The sequence below is a fragment of the Thalassophryne amazonica genome, chromosome 8 (genome assembly GCF_902500255.1).
Source record: "Thalassophryne amazonica chromosome 8, fThaAma1.1, whole genome shotgun sequence".
In the NCBI taxonomy this organism is placed as follows: Eukaryota; Metazoa; Chordata; class Actinopteri; order Batrachoidiformes; family Batrachoididae; genus Thalassophryne; species Thalassophryne amazonica.
In genome coordinates this window covers 57,969,728-57,989,902 of record NC_047110.1, presented here as the reverse complement: position 1 = coordinate 57,989,902, position 20,175 = coordinate 57,969,728, and the positions used below count along the sequence as shown (strand labels likewise).

Sequence of the window (20,175 nt, the reverse complement as noted above, 5' to 3'; positions counted from 1 at the left end):
CCTCCAATTTTACATGGATGGTGCCAACACTGACCCCAGTCAACACTGTATGACATTACTGGTCCATATGTAATGATTTCTGACACATATTAGTCAAAAGGGCAATGAATAAAAGTAAAAAGATGATTGAGTGTTTGCCCACTTGTACCCCTCCTGCGCCTTTCAGTCAAGTCCGTGAGCCAAGCTGGTCCATCTGGAGCCGTTCCAAAGGTGACTATTTATTCTATTCATACTGTGAGGGCTTGTTAATACAGTTGTGACATCAGCCCTTCATATGTGTTACTGTGATATGATGTGTATTAGAGTTGTGACAGCCCATTCAGCCATGCGCGTTATAGCGCAGATCTGAGACAAACTGACTCCCTGCCCAGCTCACCTGGCCGAGCTGTTACAGGCATGTTGGACACAATGATACAGGTACATTATCTATCCCATAAGTGGGAATGTCATTGTCTCTGTAATCTTGAGGCCATTATATACGTGACAGCCCATTAACCTGTGCGCGGTGCAGCACGGCTCTGAGACACACCGACTCCCTGCGTAGCTCACCTGACTGGGCTGTTACAAATACATGGTCATGCCCTCTAATGGGTTACACAATGAATGTGAATCATGATGACCATAATAGCTTTAACATCACGTGCAGCAATGCCAGATATTAGTGTGGCTGTTCTATGACACAGTTGTACAGATATTAAAACTGTTAGCAAGTCTCAACATCTGTAGTTTCACCCACAGCAAATGTACTGTACATACAACCTACAATTACATTTGTGAAATAAAGGCTAAAGAAATTTGATTAAGAAAGTAGATTGTTTCATGTCTCTGCTGCTCTATGTCTAATTTTCTGATCCTTTCCCCCACATTAATGGCATTTTTCTTGACCATGAGCATCAACACACTACTCAGTTTTATAGTGTGTGAGAGAGCATTGTAATTCTGGGCAAAATAAATCGACCTAATTTATATTACTCACCAGAAATGGAGAGGAATGAGGAATATAGTAAATGTGCTGCCTGAGAATAATTTAGAATGTGGATAAATAATCATTCTCTTTCAGCGTTCAGGATAGCACATAGCACTGTGTAGATTTGTACCAGGAGCATCTGTGTGCTACATTTACCTGAAATTCCATCTCTACATATTTGCAGAAATGTTTTTGGGTACCCACAAAACCACTAGTCGGCACCATTCACAACATATCTTCCTCGATAATGCAAAACCTGCACAGCGGGATGCCTGTTGTTCCATTACTGAATCAGCACCTAGAGGCAGATCACTTCTAGAAGTACCCGCAAAAAGCTATCTCATCTGTATGAACCGTTCAAACTGCACAAAATACACATAGTCTCTTTGTTAGATCTGTTATGTCTAGAAAGAAGCTGCTAGTCTCTGAACTTACTCAGTTCTATATATCATGCAAATAATCCTCAAAAATAGTAGACATTGTGTTGTAGCCTTTCTGTTGAGCTGCAGCAATGCATATAAGGTCTATTAGACAATAAACTGACCCTTTTTTTTTTTTTAACTATATGGATTTGAATGACGTGCGATTCCACCAATCATGCACCACCATCATTTTTCACGCATCGGTGACATCATTTCCCTGTGGGCAGGCCTTGAGTGAGATGTGGTCCCGCCCTCTCTGCTGAATTCCTTTGTTTCACACGCTGCGCGTTGCTTTATCAAAATTTTTTCTGGACCTGTGAGGAATATCCAAGTGGATACTATTCGAGAAATTAAGCTGGTTTTCGGTGAAAAGTTTAACGGCTGATGAGAGATTATGGGGTGTTTCTGTCGGAGTAAGGACTTCCCACAGAGCGGGACGTCCTGCAGCGCTTCCAGGCGCCGTCGTCGGCCTGTTTCGACCTGAAAACATTCTAATTTAAGGCTTAATTCACCCAGGACGTCGTGAGAGAACAGAGAAGATTCAGAAGAGGCCGGCATGAGGACTTTATGCGGACATTCCACTGTTTAAGGACATTTTTTAATGAAAGACGAGTCGTTTCCGTGACGACTCTGCGAATCTGTGTGCGCTGCGACAGGAAAAACACCTCCGTGTTGAAAACCATTTGTAAAATTCAGGCGGCTTTTGATGGCTTTCAACAAGTGAGTAACTGAGAAATTGTTTAACAGCTTGGGCATGTTCCAACTTGCCCGTTAAGGTTTCCAACGGAGGTGTTTTTCCTGTTGCGACCCCCCGTGGTCGGGTCCGGCCCGACATGCAGCTCTGCCCGCACGTTCTTTCATTACAAAATGTCCGTTAACAATGGAATGTCCAAATAAACTCCTCATGCCGACTTCTTCTGAAAGTTCTCTGTTCTCTGGCGAATTACTGGGTCAACAGAGCCTGAAATGTGGAAGTTTTCAACTTGAAACGGCGAGACGCTGCCGCCTCGAAGCGCAGATCGCCGTAAGGATGGCCCACGACGCCTGACGGCGATCTGCACACTACCAGACCAAAATCTCTCATCAGCCGTTAAAATTTTTACCGAAAACCAGCTGAATTTATCGAATGGTGTCCACTCAGTTGTGCCTTACAGCTTTGAAAAATTTTTTATCAAACAAAGCAGCAGTCTCTGAGCCATTCCTAAACAATGAAAAAAACGACGAGAGAGTGGGCGACTCCTCACTCAAAGACTGCCCACAGGCGAATGACGTAACTGACAGGCGTGAAAAAACTCTCACATGCTCACGAGGGTTCAAACATGTCTGATGAAATCACACGTGATTCAAATCCATATGGTTTTTGAAAAAAATAATAAGGTTGGATACTTTTCTAATAGACCTCGTATATGCAGACAGGGATAGAATGAAAATAATTCACATGCAAGGTTGGGTAGGATTACTTTGAAATGTGATCCAAAAGTAATCAGATTACAAGTAATCCAAATGTATGTACATACATACATGTAATCCACATGTATTCTTTCAAAGTAATGCTACCCAAACTTGTTCACACGCTAAATGGACACTGTGGGTGTTGGACCTGCTAAAAGCTTGTGTTGACAATAGCTCTGTTGAGCAAAATTGATATACATCACACACAGAAACAAAGCTCTGCAATCAGCTCAGACCTGGATTACAAATGGCAGGAAATGGGCAAATCTGACTGTTACAGGAACCACCTTTTGGCACGCAAAATCGTATTTTTAAATCAACCACTACTTTGAGTTGCGTACATGTTGATCATTTTCAGATCCTGCCCTTGGCATGTCCACATTCAACCACAAACGGTCAAGGCAAAATAATAATGGCAGTATGTTTGGAAAAAAGTGAGTAAAGTTCAAAATCCTTATAATAGCTTTTATTTCCATGCATGTAAATGCATTGGGAACACTGCACATTCTACTCTACATCAAAACATGACAAAAAAATATATATACGAGGTCTGTTAGAAAACTATCCGACCTTTTTATTTTTTGCAAAAACCATATGTATTTGAATCACGTGTGATTGCATCAGCCAAGCTTGAACCTTCGTGCGCATGCGTGAGTTTTTTCACGCCTGTCGGTTGCGTCATTTGCCTGTGAGCAGGCTTTCTGTGAGCAGTGGTCCACCCCCCTTGTCGGATTTTTATTGCGAGTGAAATGTCTGAACGATTTGGAGCTTTGCTGCATCAAATTTTTTGCTTTGTGCCATGCGGCTCCGTCCCGACGCGCGAATTCCTCCGCTCCTCTTTCCATGACAAAAACTCCTGTAAGTGGAATGTGCTGTTCATTTCCAAACTGGACACCGAACGTTGATCCGGGACGTCGTCTGACTACCAGAGAAATTGCAGAAGACGTGGACATCAGCACTTTTTCGGCACATTGAGACAGACGTGTGGAGGAATTCCGCGCGTCGGGACAGAGCCGCATGGCGCAAAGCAACTCCGTGATGAAGCCTCACAGGACAAGTTCTGGCATGTCCAGCTCATCCACAATTTCTCTGATAGCCACACCACTGAAAAGCCACTGAAAGCCATCTGAAAGCCGTCCTGTGAGACCAACAGGGAGGTGCTTTTGTCCCACGCCATTCGCGGCTCTGTGGCGCATTCCTCCGCTCCTCTTTCCATGACAAAAACTGCTGTAAAAAGTGCTGATGTCCACATCTTCTGCCATTTCTGTGGTAGTCAGACGACGTCCCGGATCAACACAGCCTTCACTTTGGAAATGATCTGGTTGTTTCAGCCTGTCGATCGCCGCTCGGAGCGCGGCGCGCTCTCAGCCGCTGTGGGCGGTCTTTAAACCGGCTGTAACACTCCTTAATCTGTGTGATCCCCATAAAATCGTCCCTGAAAGCCATCTGAATTTTCTGAATGGTGTCCACCTGGCTGTCTCTCACAGTTTCTGGAAAAATTTGATGCAGCAAAGCTCCAAATCGTTTAGACATTTTACTCGCAATAAAAATCCGACAAGGGGGGTTGACCACTGCTCACACAAAGCCTGCTCACAGGCGAATGACGCAACCGACAGGCGTGAAAAAACTCACACATGCGCACGAAGGTTCAAGCTTGGCTGATGCAATCACACGTGATTCAAATACATATGGTTTTTGCAAAAAATAAAAAGGTCGGATAGTTTTCTAACAGACCTTGTATATATCAAATTTGTTAGTACTTTACAGAAAGTGAAGAAAAAGTAATTTTAGGTTCTTCAAAAAACAGTAGTGTCTGCATTTTTCTTTACAAACTCAAGTATTTACTGTATAAACTGAAAAAAGCCTGAAGATTTAGCTTCATTGTGAGTCACTGAACTAATATTGAGTTGTATAACCACTGTTTCTAAAAACTGTTTCACATCTGTGTTGTATGGAGTCGACCAACTTTTCATTCCAGCCCAGGACAGTTGGAATACATTCCCCAATTCCTCTGCATTTCTTGGTTTTGCCTCAGGAACAGCATTTTTGATTAAGCATTTTTGATTCTGATTAAGGTCGGGGATTGGGTTGTCACTCCATAATGTTCATCTTGTTGGTCTGTAACCAAGATGCTGCTCACTTGCTGGTGTGTTTGGGGTCATTGTCTTGTTGAAACACCCATTTTAAGGGCATTACCTCTTCGGTATAAAGCTACATGATCTCTTCAATTATTTTGATGTTTTCAAACTAATCCATGTTCTCTGGTATGCGATAAATAGGCCCAACACCATAATATGAGAAACATTCCCCATATCATGATACTTGCTCCACCATGCTTCAATGTCGTTATTACACTGAAACGGCCAAGAGGGTGCAGGTTTTCTTTGAATAACCACCCACCCCACCAGGTGATTTCACTGATTAACTGATTCCATCTGCTGTTAATAAGTGAAATCACCTGGTGGGGTGGGTGGTTACAAAGAAAACCATCCTCTTGGCCCTTTCTAGAATCAGTTTGAGACCTCTGCCCTACACCCAAAAAGAACAAACTTGCTTTCATCAGTCCACAAAATGTTGCACCATTTCTCTTTAGGCCAGTCAGTGTGTTTGGCAAATTGTAACCTCTTCAATACATGTTGTTTTTTCAGCAATGGGACTTTGCGGGGCCTTCTTGCCAGTAGCTTGACTTCACATAGGCGTTAATTGTTATAGTACTTACAGGTAAGTCTAGACCTTCTTTGATCCATTTGAATGGCAGTTCCATTTTCTTCCACTTCTTTCTGGTTTTGTTGCTGTTTTAAAGCATTTGAGAGCATTGTAGCTGAGCAGTGTATAATTTTGGCACTTCTTTTAACTTTTTAATCAAAGTACGCTGTTCTTCTAAACAATATCTGGAACGACCCATTTTACTGATTTTCAGAAAGAAATGCATGTACAATATTTGCTGCCTTTTTTCTTTCACAGAAAGAAAAATGCAGACATTGTTACTTTTTTGAACAGCCTAATATTCCCTTTTCTTTACTTTCTGTAAAGTAATAACAAATATGTTTTCTTTATATTTTGATTTGGAAAGGATTTTGAGCTCGAAATCTGTGATAGTGAGCACTTCTCCTTTGCTGAGATAATCCATCCCACCTCACAGGTGTGCCATACCAAGATGCTGATTAGACACCATGATTAGTGCACAGGTGTGCCTTAGACTGCCCACAATAAAAGGCCACTCTGAAAGGTGCAGTTTTATTTTATTGGGGGGGGATACCAGTCAGTATCTGGTGTGACCACCATTTGCCTCATGCAGTGCAACACATCTCCTTCGCATCATCCGTGAAGAGAACACCTCTCCAACGTGCCAAACGCCAGCGAATGTGAGCATTTGCCCACTCAAGTCGGATACGACGACAAACTGGAGTCAGGTCAAGACCCCGATGAGGACAACGAGCATGCAGATGAGCTTCCCTGAGACGGTTTCTGACAGTTTGTGCAGAAATTCTTTGGTTATGCAAACCGATTGTTCCAGCAGCTGTCCGAGTGGCTGGTCTCAGACGATCTTGGAGGTGAACATGCTGGATGTGGAGGTCCTGGGCTGGTGTGGTTACACGTGGTCTTCGGTTGTGAAGCTGGTTGGATGTACTGCCAAATTCTCTGAAACGACTTTGGAGACGGCTTATGGTAGAGACATGAACATTCAATACACGAGCAACAGCTCTGGTTGACATTCCTGCTGTCAACATGCAAATTGCACGCTCCCTCAAATCTTGCGACATCTGTGGCATTGTGCTGTGTGATAAAACTGCACCTTTCAGAGTGGCCTTTTATTGTGGGCAGTCTAAGGCACACCTGTGCACTAATCATGGTGTCTAATCAGCATCTTGGTATGGCACACCTGTGAGGTGGGATGGATTATCTCAGCAAAGGAGAAGTGCTCACTATCACAGATTTAGACTGGTTTGTGAACAATATTTGAGGGAAATGGTGATATTGTGTATGTGGAAAAAGTTTTAGATCTTTGAATTCATCTCATACAAAATGGGAGCAAAACCAAAAGTGTTGCGTTTATATTTTTGTTGAGTATATTTAATAAGTGAATAATCCCTCCAGAATAAATATTGCTCACTATCACATCTAATAATCCTATTTTTGAATTCATGACACAATACATGCATATGTGATGTGTGTTATTCTGTGGAAATGAATGTTTGCATTATGACTCACTCATACACGGCATCATTTTATGTGCAATGCTGCCACTCACATCTTAACCCTCTCGAAAATGTTCATATACCTGGGTGACAGTTTGCGTGCATATGCGATCATTTTACCCTCTAATTTGTTTGGATAAATCACGACATTAAAATTGCTGTGTGCGTCATGTAGGTCCAGTTTTGATTGTTTGCAGTGGTTATAAATGAGACCCCTGGACTGTGCCTGCACACAAACATAGAAAATAAACAGCCCCACACTTAAAGCTCCAGCTCATTCAAAAGAACAGATAAGAAACCGGTGTTGAGGCTGCAAGATCCCTGTAACACTCAACAACTCAAGAAAGGTGAGGCAAGAAAATAAATAAAGTGAGAAAGAAAATCAGCTGAAGCCCAAAATGAAGGTTAAAGTAAGCCTGTAGAAAACTGCAACAATTTCCCCCTAAATTCTCTTCTCAAATACCCTTGAAAATAAGTAGTCTAATTTAAACTCACGCTTTTCATCACGGTTTCACACCATTACAGTATTTGCTGCCTGTGGGCCATTAGTTCAAAATAACTTCAGCAGATATGAAGCTGAACCAATTTTGAGACATACTCAAATTGCAGCATGGCTCGAATCAATTTATTATTATTTTTATCACATTTTTTGACTGTGGAACATGTGATAAATGGCATTACTTTGGTCCAGCAGAGCAGATACAGTAGTGTTCAGAATAATAGTAGTGCTATGTGACTAAAAAAAAAAGCATGTTCAACAGGTGCTGACTTTATCCTTAAATAGGGGACACCTGATTCACACCTGTTTGTTCCACAAAACTGATGAACTCACTGACTGTATTCCACACTACTATTATTGTGAAGATGCTTTTCTCTTTGAAAGCCTGAGGAAAATGGGATGTTCAAGACATTGTTCAGAAGAACAGCGTAGTTTTATTAAAAAGTTGATTGGAGAGGGGAAAACTTATACGCAGGTGCAAAAGATTATAGGCTGTTCATCTACAATGATCTCCAATACTTTAAAATGGTAAAAAAAAAAACCAACAAAAAAAAACCAACAGAGATGCGTGGAACAAAAGGGAAAACAACCATCAAAATGGATAGAAGAATAACCAGAATGGCAAAGGCTCACCCATTGATCAGCTCCAGGATGATCAAAGACAGTCTGGAGTTACCTATAAGTGCTGTGACAGTTAGAAGACGCCTGTGTGAAGCTAATTTATTTGCAAGAATCCCCCGCAAAGTCCCTCTGTTAAATAAAAGACATGTGCAGAAGAGGTTACAATTTGCCAAAGAACACATCAACTGGCCTAAAGAGAAATGGAGGAATATTTTGTGAACTGATGAGAGTAAAATTGTTCTTTTTGGATTCAAGGGCTGCAGACAGTTTGTGAGACGACCCCCAAACTCTGAATTCAAGCCACAGTTCACAGTGAAGACAGTGAAGCATGGTGGTGCAAGCATCATGATATGGGCATGTTTCTCCTACTATGGTGTTGGGCCTATATATTGCATACCAGGTATCATGGATCAGTTTGGATATGTCAAAATACTTGAAGAGGTCATGTTGCCTTATGCTGAAGAGGACATGCCCTTGAAATGGATGTTTCAACAAGACAATGACCCCAAGCACACTATTAAATAAACAAAATCTTGGTTCCAAACCAACAAAATGAATGCCTCACAGATGTGAAGAAATCATGAAAAACTGTGGTTATACAACTAAATACTAGTGTAGTGATTCACAGCATTGCTAAAAAAGCAGTTTGAACATAATAGTTTTGAGTTTGTAGCATCAACAGTAGATGCTACTATTATTGTGAAGACCCCCTTTTCTACTTTTTTTTACTAATAGCCCAATTTCATAGCCTTAAGAGTGTGCATATCATGAATGCTTGGTCTTGTTGGATTTGTGAGAATCTACTGAATCTACTGGTACCTTGTTTCCCATGTAACAATAAGAAATATACTCAAAACCTGGATTAATGTTTTTAGTCACATAGCACTACTATTATTCTGAACACTACTGTAAGCATGAAAGAGCTTTTATTACAACAAAAGAGTGGCGGACGTCTTGGGGTAACTTCTGAGGGCACTTATTGAAGTATTTGGAGAAGAGGAAACAGTGATAGTACTGCTTTCTCTGTCTCAGTTGGCAGTGCATTTGCTTCCGACATCCAGCTGTGTTTGTTTGCTGTGAATTAGCAGGCAGCAAGAGTCGACATGCTCGCTCAATATTTCACACATCACACGTAATTAGAGAGGAGTGCACTGTTAAAATCACCGTCCACTACCAAATCATCCACTGATCATTTGTTTTAAACATCTGTCAAAACATTTTTTTAACTGTGTTTTTAGGAGACGTGATAGCCAATGTCTAATATTTGCACACCCACACAAACACTGAAACATTTCAATGTGGCATGTCGGCCGTTTAGTTCTCCAGAATTTCTGTTTTAATGATATTCCAAAGAATGGTGAATTTCCACATCTTTTCTGTCCCCTGATCAGCATAATTACTATCATCCTCCTAACAGCTATTAACTCCTGACTCCTGCTTAATACAGCCAACATACTGAAGGGTGTTGATGCAAACCTATCGGGGAATGAATCAGTATGTGAATCTGGTGAGGTTTAATCTCAACTCCACTAACAGCGATGTCACGGATCAAACAGCACCAGGCTCACAAGAGTAGGCAGCGGGTCTGTGAATGCCAAACAGCCGCTGCTGCTCAAACAGATGTTAGCAGTACCACCTCTGATATCTGAAAATCCCACCCAGTGCCTACAACACAAGCCTCTGGTGAAAATTCTCAGCCCGCCAACACTGGCAGGTGGACACAAGCAAAAGCAAACATGTGACTGCCACAAAATGATAAATGAAAATTAAATTATGCATTTAAACATGGCACATATTCTATAAATAATAAATGTTTATGAGTTCAGTGGTACGAAGAATACCGTGCTTTGCCTCGTTGAATGGAACATTCCAGCTTTTACCTCATGAAGTAAAACATTCATTTGTTTTACATAACGGCTTAAATAGATCCTTGCTTTGATTGGTGCTTTGTATGTCACGTGCCTTAAGCCTTAAGGACAAGTTGGAACATGTCCTGCTGTTAAACAATTTCTCAGATACACACTCAACTGAAAGCCACCAAAAGCCGCCTGGATTTTACAAATGGTTATCAACACGGAGGTGTTTTTCCTGCGGCGGGCGGCTGTGAGCCGACGCGCCAATCCGTCTGCACGTCTTTCATTAAAAAAATCTCCTTTAACAGTGGAATGTCCTGATAAACTGCTGATTCCGATCTCTTCTGAAAGTTCTCTGTTCTCTCACGACGTCCTGGGTCAACAGAGGCTTAAATTTGGAGGTTTTCAGCTTGAAACAGGATGACAACGTCGTCTTGGAGCGCTGCGCGACGTCCCGCTCCGTGGGAAGTCCTTACAGCGATAGAAACAATCCAAAATCTCTCATCAGCTGATAAATTTACACCGAAAACCAGCTGAATTTCTCTAATGGTGTCCAGTCGGATGTGCCTCACAGTTCTTGAAAAAATTTTGATCAAGCACAGTGCCACAACTTCTCAGACAATGAAAATCCGACAAGGGGGCTGGACCACTCCTTCCACAAGGCGTGCTCACAGGCGAATGACGTCCGACAGGCGTGAAAAAACTCACGCATGCGCACAAGGGTTCAAGCTTGGCTGATGTAATCACACGTGATTCAAATCCATATAGTTTTAAAAAAAAATAAAACTGTCGGTTTCTTTTCTAATAGACCTCGTATATACCATTGAACTCATAAACATTCATTATTTGTATACTAGTCTATAAACAGTATCTAGAAGCAAACACAATTTGAAGAACAGAAGGGCATGATGGCACTCATTACACAGTGCTTCCATGGGATTTAGATAACACAAAGTGAAGCAGGAGGAGGGCGTCGGGGTGACTGCACATGAGGCCTTCTAAAATCAAAGCCACTGCACTGACTTCCATGGCTAAAACACTGAAAGCAACACTCACCCAAAATGTCTCGTCTATTAACCTATGAATCATAACCAAAACTGGCATGTGCAGCTTCAGGTGCACTTTTGTTCTAATGAAAGCTGATACTGTCAAAGAGTACACTAGAAAATATATGTATAAAAAAATAGATAAAAGTTTTTAACTTGTTTAGCCCTGTGGTCTGGGACATTCACGTATACAGTGCTTCGAAATTCATTGAGCAGTTTCAACGATGTCAGACACAAGCATCAAGCCAAAGATTGCAGACATGTGCCACGCCTCCGGTATATTTTAACATGACGGTACAACTTGAGGCAAGGACTTTTGGCAGAGGATTTGGGTATGCAGAGAGCTGATTTGGGGTTTTCTGGCCAAACGCATCACTCCTGTAATTCATTCAGGCTTCCTATTCTCTTGATATGGCTCTTTCTGATTTTTGGCTGTTCAAAATAACACTAAATGGAACTTGATTTGTGTCATGAGAAGACAACATGTGGAAGACGATGGCCCAGCTGGACGCCATTCCAAAGAGGACTTCCAGAAATTATTCTGTCAATGACAGAACTGCTGGGAGAAGTGTGTGTGTGTATGGGTGAGAGAGAGAGCGAGAGAGAGAGCGAGAGAGAGAGAGACAGTTGGGAGTATGAGGAAACACAGGAGTGTTCTGTTTGGTCAGAAAAGCTTGAATCAGCTGAGCAAAATGAGCGGTTGTGGGCCTTCCAGGCGCAGTTGCCTCTCCTCCACTGTTAGCTGCTTCAGCACAAATTTCGCTGACACTCTCCGCATGCCCAAATTCTCAGTTAAAATGGAATCTGTGTTACTTGTAATCCCACACGATGGTCATCCATGAGTCCGCAAAGTCCGTATTCTGTCAATCACGTGGTCATCTCAGGTTGTGGATGGCCTCAAGTTGTTCCATCATGAAAATCCAAAGCAGTACATATCTGCGCTCTTTGGCTCAGTGCAAGTGACTGGCATACGCTGCAGACTAGAAAAAAATTCACACATGCACAAAAAAGTTACCTTCACCTCTCCACCAAATGACACCTTGCATGCTGCATTTGCTTCCGTGGGATAAAATAAGGTTGGATACTTTTTGGATGCACCTCGTAAATCAACATATGATTACCATAAATAATACCCCTAAAATACCAAAAAACGTTTTAGGAGGAACTTTAGTAACCAGAGATTGTCCTACAATCAGAGAAAAACAAAAGAAAGTTTCTAATTTTTAACAGCAGAAAAAAATGGAATTAAGGGTCCTAGTAAAGCCAGTGAATGGGAACAACTTTGTAGATATTTGTAAGTATTATGTAGTAGACTGGGTTACTGCTGAAACACTACCGTTACCTACACTGTGGCCAATAATTATTAAATACAACATCACCATGTGTAGGATTTTTAAACTAATGAAATATTCAAAACATTAAAATTCCTCCATATTGAAAACAACATATTGATACAAATTCTGAATTATTGGCACATGCCAAAAATTCGAAATCGGGGGCCATCGGGGTGACGTCACAGGTCACGTGGGGGGTTTCACCGCTAGCTGCAGTGACAGAAGACTGGCAATCGAACTCACGAGGATTTTGCAGCGCTGCTTTTGGACAGGTGAGATGCCTGGTGACTGGTGTCTGACGGTGTACAGTTATGGTTATTATCTGAGTCTGTTATTATCTGATGCATAACAATAATCTGAGTTATTAAGTGCATCTGCGCAAGTGCAGCGCACTTCCGGATTGAATTCGTCTGCAGGTTTTGATGTTCACTGGGGCGAAATATGGATTTCCCTCAAATTATGTATATTCCCACGAATTAAAAATTCCCCCAAAATTTTAATGGGTTCTAAATATGATGTAGTTTATATATATTAAACTTCAAACTATATTTTATCTATTGAAGATTGCTGGCATTCTAGCTTTAAGTGAACTGTGCAGGTGCAATTTGAACCTTGTCCATGACTTGAGTGAGAAATGAGGAAAATTAATGTGATCAATACTGCAAGTTTTCAGGAGAGGTCCTGGGACAGTGTTCTCACCTCATAATCACAATGTTATGCTTCCACATCCACCACATCACAGAACCGCCTTTGGTCCTGGATGGCAACCACCCAGGCAGACAGCTGGTCCATCCCCATCCCTCAAAAGTAACCATCTATCTGGAACAGTTTTGGATGTTCCCTTGGCCCTCTCCAGGCACTGGAGATCTAAGCACTGAAGTACGTGCATGCTGGATCATGGCCAGGGAAACATGGCACATGGCCAAAATGTCATAGCTGATGTTACTTCACAATGCACAGTGCTTCCAACAAGAATATCCCCACTTCATAGCCACCTCTGCTCATTCTCCTTGTACATATGGAGATGCAGCACGAAGGGTGTTACATTTGTGCCAGATGAAAACATTGAGGGCTTTTGGTGTGTGGAACCGTACCACAATGATAAAACTGGACTCACTGCTTCATACAGTGTTGGCTGTGGAACCAAATTCCTTGACAGCAGCTGGATCAGATTTGCTTAAGGTGGTAAGCATTTAGTGAGCGTGGAAACATTTCACTGACTGACTGCTGGTTAGAGTTTAAGCCTGAAAAAACCATCAATCAGATCAGATCTGGGAGCATGGACTGGTACCATACATTGGCACAGCTTTTACACAATTCAATTGCCTTGATAATAACTGACCAGGCAGACAACTGGTCCATCCCCCACCTCTGGAAAGTTATCATCTATCTGCTGTAGACAGGTGAAATGTGGGCGTGCCCTAGGCCATCCGCTGAAGTCTTCAACTCCGCCCAGACAAATTTGCTATATGGCCAAAACCTAAAATCTTTTGATTTTCCAATAAATAAAACAATTGAAAACTAGGTTTTATCACTGCACCTTTTATTAATTCTACACAGTAAAATCACCAGTGTTAAATTAACACCGACAGTGAACATATGGTTCCATTCTAACCAGAGTAGGACCATATGTTCACTGACAGTGTTAGTTTTACATGGGTGATTTTAATGTGTACCCGGTTCTTATTGTAATACTGTCCCTTACAAAGTACAAAATCAAACTATTTTTCAATTGAAATTTATTCAAAGTCACAGCAAAAGAAACAGGCCTGGATTCTCTTGCAGGATACGATATGATACACTTTATTGTCCCTTCCGGGAAATTTGTCTTGGACTCCAAGAGCTGCACGAATAAAATAAAACTGCCATGGCATAATTACATAACTCATGCCTATTGCACATAACTTAATACACACACCAATATTGCACATACCCCTTTTGCACAGATGGCTCATGCATATTGCACATATCCCTAATACACATATCCAAACTGCTCATACACCTATTACACAGCAGTCTCACACAGATGATTCATGCATATTGCACATATCCCTAATATACATATCCAAACTGCACATACACCTATTACACAGCAGTCTCACACAGATGATTCATGCATATTGCACATATCCCTAATATACATATCCGAACTGCACATACACCTATTACACAGCAGTCTCACACAGATGATTCATGCATATTGCACATATCCCTAATACACAATCCCGTATTGCACATACCCCTATTGCACAGCCGTCTCCCACATATGGTTAAAAGCAAAAAGCTGACAATATAATGAATGACAATGAATAAATAACACTGAGTAGCAATGCCACCATGACATTAATACATAATCCTACTACCTATCCCAGGAACCATTATATAAAACTCTAATCAATGTGGGCATGAATGAGTTTTTAAAGCGATTCAGTCTACATTGAGGGACTCTGTATCGCCTACCAGACAGTAGGAGTTCATACTCAGGGTAGAGGATGTAGGAAGGATCCGACAAAGCTCACTGTGCTTGTGTGAGAACAGTCTGTTCATACATGGACTGCAGAGAAGAGTTTTCAGTCCTCCCTACAACTTTCATGGCAGTCTTCAACAGACAAGCAAGCTTAGATTTTAACTGGACCGAGAGATTACCGTACCAAGATGACATCCCATACCAGATAATGCTTTCCAAAACTGGTGCTTTTCCAAAAGGAGATCCATCCATTCAGAACCCTGAACAAAGGACTAAAACAGTTTTTATAAAACACAATATAAGTGTGACAAAGGCGGACCTTATTTTGCAACTCCTAATTTAATTGGCCCCTGTGAGCACAGAAGAAGGTCGCAACCTTGCTTTGACCCGTGGTAAAATGAAACTTAAAGTAACTTGACCCTTCTTTTGCTCTCAATGCAAAAACCAGTTCTACACAACCCCACTTACACGATGAAGTCCCTAGCAAACTAAAAATATAATCCTTTAAATGAAGTGGTTTAATACTAAAACATAATAAAATAAAAAAAATAAACCCACAGATATACTAATATATCTAACACTTTTCAGAACAGTTCATGTACATTTCCCTGGGGGTGATCTAGGTGCAGCTGTATGCAAAAGTTTGGGCAGCCCTGATAATTTTCATGATTTTCCTTAATAAATCATTGGTTGTCTGGATCAGAAGTGTCAGTTAAATATATCATATAGCAGACACAAACACTGATATTTGAGAAGTGAAATGAAGTTTCTAGTATATACAGAAAGTGTGCAATAATTATTGAAACAAAATTAGGCAGGTGCATAAATATGGGCACCCTTGTTATTTTATTGATTTGAATACAATAAGTATTGGAACACAAAATTGGTTTGGTAAGCTCGCTGACTCTTGACCTCCTTACACAGGTGAATCCAATCATGACAAAGGGTATTTAAGGTGGCCATTTGCAAATGTTTCCCCTCTTTGCATCTCTTCTAATGAGGGGCAACATGGGAGCCTCAAAATAATTCTCAAATGACCTGAAAACAAAGACTGTTCAACATCATGGTTTAGGGGAAGGATACAAAAAGCTATCTCAGAGATTTCAGCTGTCAGTTTCCACTGTGAGGAACATAGTGAGGGAATGGAAGACCATAGACACAGTACTAGTTAAGGCGCAAAGTGGCAGGCCAAGAAAAATCTCAGATAAGCTGAAGCGAAGGATGGTGAGAATAGTCATAGTCAACCCACAGACCTGCTCCAAAACCTACAACATGATCTTGCTGCAGATAGTGTCTCTGTGCATCATTCAGAGTTCAAATACAGCGCACTTTGCACAAACAGTTGCTGTAATGCAGAGGAAGCCTTTTCTGCGTACATACCACAAACAGAGTCGCTCGAGGTATGCTACAGCACATTTTGACAAGCCAGCTTCATTTTGGAATAAGGTGCTGTAGACTGATGAAACTAAAACTGAGTTACGTGGACATAATAAGGGGCAGCATGTATGGCTGAAAAAGAACACAGCATTCCAAGAAAAACGATTGCTACCTACAGTAAAATTTGGAGGTGGTTCCATCATGCTATGTGGCTGTGTGGCCAGTGCAGGTACTGGAAATCTTGTTAAAGTTGAGGGTCACATGGATTCCAGTCAATATCAGCAGATTCTTGAGAACAATGTTCATGAATCAGTGACAAAGTTGAAGTTGCACCGGGGCTGGATCTCTCAACAAGACTTCTTCTTCTTCTTCTTTGTCTTTCGGCTGTTCCCGTTAGGGGTCGCCACAGCAGATCAATCATTTCCATCTCACCCTGTCCTCTGTATCTTCCTCTGTCACACCAACCACCTGCATGTCCTCTCTCAGCACATCCATGAACCTCCTCTTTGGCCTCCCTCTTCTCCTCCTGCCTGGTGACTCCATCCTCAGCATCCTTCTCCCTATATACCCTGGGTCCCTCCTCTGCACATGTCCAAACCATCTCAATCTTGCCTCTCATACTTTGTCTCCAAACCGTCCCACCTGAGCTGTCCCTCTGATATGTTCATTCCAAATCTTGTCTATTCTTGTCACTCCCAAAGAGAATCTCAACATCTTCAGCTCTGCCACCTCCAGCTCTGCCTCCTGCCTTTTCGGTAGTGCCACCGTCTCTAAACCATACAACATAGCTGGTCTCACTACTGTTTTGTAAACTTTCCACTTCACTCTTGCTGATATTTGTTCGGTCACAAATCACTCTCACAATCACCCTGCCTGCACTCTCTTCTTCACCTCTTTACTACACTCTCCATTACTTTGAACAGTTGACCACAAATATTTAAACTCATCTACTTTCACCACTTCAACTCCTTGTAACTGCACTATTCCACTGGGCTCCCTCCCATTCACACACATGTACTCAGTCTTGCTTCTACTGACTTTCATTCCACTTCTCTCCAAAGCATATCTCCACTTCTCCAGACTAGACTCAACAAGCTCTCTACTCTCACTACAGATCACAATGTCATCTGCAATCATCATAGTCCATGGGGACTCCTGTCTGATCTCATCCGTCAACCTGTCCATCACCACTGCAAACAAGAAAGGACTCAGAGCTGATCCTTGGTGTAATCCCACCTCCACCTTGAATGAGTCTGTCATTCCGACTGCGCATCTCACCGCTGTCACACTATTCTTGTACATGTCCTGCACTACCCTAACATACTTCTCTGCCACTCCAGACTTCCTCATACAATACCACAACTCTTCTCTTGGCACCCTATCATAAGCTTTTTCTAAGTCCACAAACACATTGTAACTCTTTCTGTCCTTCTCTGTACTTCTCCAACAGTATTCTCAGAGCAAACATTGCATCTGTAGTGCTCTTTCTCGGCATGAAACCATATTGCTGCTCACAGATCTTCACTTGTTTTCTAAGCCTAGCTTCTACTACTCTTTCCCATAACTTCCTGTATCACTTCCCGTATCACTTCCTGTTCCGGAGCACAGCGGTGTTTTGCTGTATCTGTTAGCTGTTTAATCTGCGCAGTTAGATTGATCTAGTTAACTAGATAACGATTTGTTTCACAGTGTAATCTTCATGTGCCTTAACTAAAGCACTCCCTCTGCTGAATCACCTCTAAATTATTTACACATTATTCACGTTGCGTGTTTTTAGGAATCCGCTAGCTTAGCGCAGCTACTAGCTCTTAGCCGGTTTAGCATGGCGGCTTCTCCTGTCTCTCCCGCACTTTTCTGCTCTGGGTGTGAAATGTTTAGTTATTAATCGGCCTCCTTTAGCAGTAATGGTACTTGTAATAAGTGTAGCTTATTCGTAGCTTTGGAGGCCAGGCTGGGCGAATTGGAGACTCGGCTCCGCACCTTGGAAAATTCTACAGCTAGCCAGGCCCCTGTAGTCGGTGCGGACCAAGGTAGCTTAGCCGCCGTTAGTTCCCTACCGGTAGATCCCGAGCAGCCGGGAAAGCAGGCCGAGTGGGTGACTGTGAGGAGGAAGCGTAGTCCTAAACAGAAGCCCCGTGTACACCGCCAACCCGTTCACATCTCTAACCGTTTTTCCCCACTCGGCGACACACCCACTGAGGATCAAACTCTGGTTATTGGTGACTCTGTTTTGAGAAATGTGACGTTAGCAACACCAGCAACCATAGTCAATTGTCTTCCAGGGGCCAGAGCAGGCAACATTGAAGGAAATTTGAAACTGCTGGCTAAGGCTAAGCGTAAATTTGGTAAGATTGCAATTCACGTCGGCAGTAATGACACCCGGTTACGCCAATCGGAGGTCACTAAAATTAATATTGAATCGGTGTGTAACTTTGCAAAAACAATGTCGGACTCTGTAGTTTTCTCTGGGCCCCTCCCCAATGGGACCGGGAGTGACATGTTTAGCCGCATGTTCTCCTTGAATTGCTGGCTATCTGAGTGGTGTCCAAAAAATGAGGTTGGCTTCATAGATAATTGGCAAAGCTTCTGGGGAAAACCTGGTCTTCTTAGGAGAGACGGCATCCATCCCACTTTGGATGGAGCAGCTCTCATTTCTAGAAATCTGGCCAATTTTCTTAAATCCTCCAAACCGTGACTATCCGGAGTTGGGACCAGGAAGCAGAGTTGTAGTCTTACACACCTCTCTGCAGCATCTCTCCCCCTGCCATCCCCTCATTACCCCATCCCCATAGAGACGGTGCCTGCTCCCAGACCACCAACAACCAGTAAAAATCTAGTTAAGCATAAAAATTCAAAAAGAAAAAATAATATAGCACCTTCAACTGCACCACAGACTAAAACAGTTAAATGTGGTCTATTAAACATTAGATGGCTCTCTTCTAAGTCCCTGTTAGTAAATGATATAATAATGGATCAACATATTGATTTATTCTGCCTTACAGAAACCTGGTTACAGCAGGATGAATATGTTAGTTTAAATGAGTCAACACCCCCGAGTCACACTAACTGCCAGAATGCTCGTAGCACGGGCCGAGGCGGAGGATTAGCAGCAATCTTCCACTCCAGCTTATTAATTAATCAAAAACCCAGACAGAGCTTTAATTCATTTGAAAGCTTGTCTCTTAGTCTTGTCCATCCAAATTGGAAGTCCCAAAAACCAGTTTTATTTGTTATTATCTATCGTCCTCCTGGTCATTACTGTGAGTTTCTCTGTGAATTTTCAGACTTTTTGTCTGACTTAGTGCTTAGCTCAGATAAGATAATTATAGTGGGCGATTTTAACATCCACACAGATGCTGAGAATGACAGCCTCAACACTGCATTTAATCTATTGTTAGACTCGACTGGCTTTGCTCAAAATGTAAATGAGTCCACCCACCACTTTAATCATACCTTAGATCTTGTTCTGACTTATGGTATGGAAATTGAAGCTTTAACAGTATTCCCTGAAAACCCCCTTCTGTCTGATAATTTCTTAATAACATTTACATTTACTCTGATTTACTACCCAGTAGTGGGGAATAAGTTTCATTACAGTAGAAGTCTTTCAGAAAGCGTTGTAACTAGGTTTAAGGATATGATTCCTTCTTTATGTTCTCTAATGCCATATACTAACACAGGGCAGAGTAGCTACCTAAACTCTGTGAGTGAGATAGATTATCTAGTCAATAGTTTTATATCCTCATTGAGGACAACTTTGGATGCTGTAGCTCCTCTGAAAAAGAGAGCCTTAAATCAGAAGTGCCTGACTCCGTGGTATAATTCACAAACTCGTAGCTTAAAGCAGATAACCCGTAAGTTGGAGAGGAAATGGCGTCTCACTAATTTAGAAGATCTTCACTTAGCCTGGAAAAAGAGTCTGTTGCTCTATAAAAAAG

The 20,175-nt window shown here is 41.9% G+C and overlaps 1 protein-coding gene and 1 long non-coding RNA gene across 3 annotated transcripts in view; both read right to left on the bottom strand.

Moving 5' to 3' along the window:
• The window catches only part of syt7a (synaptotagmin VIIa), a 325,957-nt gene that overhangs the window by 121,229 nt on the left and 184,553 nt on the right, over positions 1-20,175 (bottom strand). The gene's annotated exons all lie outside the window — the stretch shown is intronic.
• LOC117515686 lies at positions 319-19,370 on the bottom strand. Its single transcript, XR_004562207.1, has 3 exons — positions 19,359-19,370; positions 14,744-14,749; positions 319-453 (listed from the first exon to the last, which is right to left on the bottom strand). It is a non-coding gene; the product is annotated as an uncharacterized LOC117515686 (long non-coding RNA).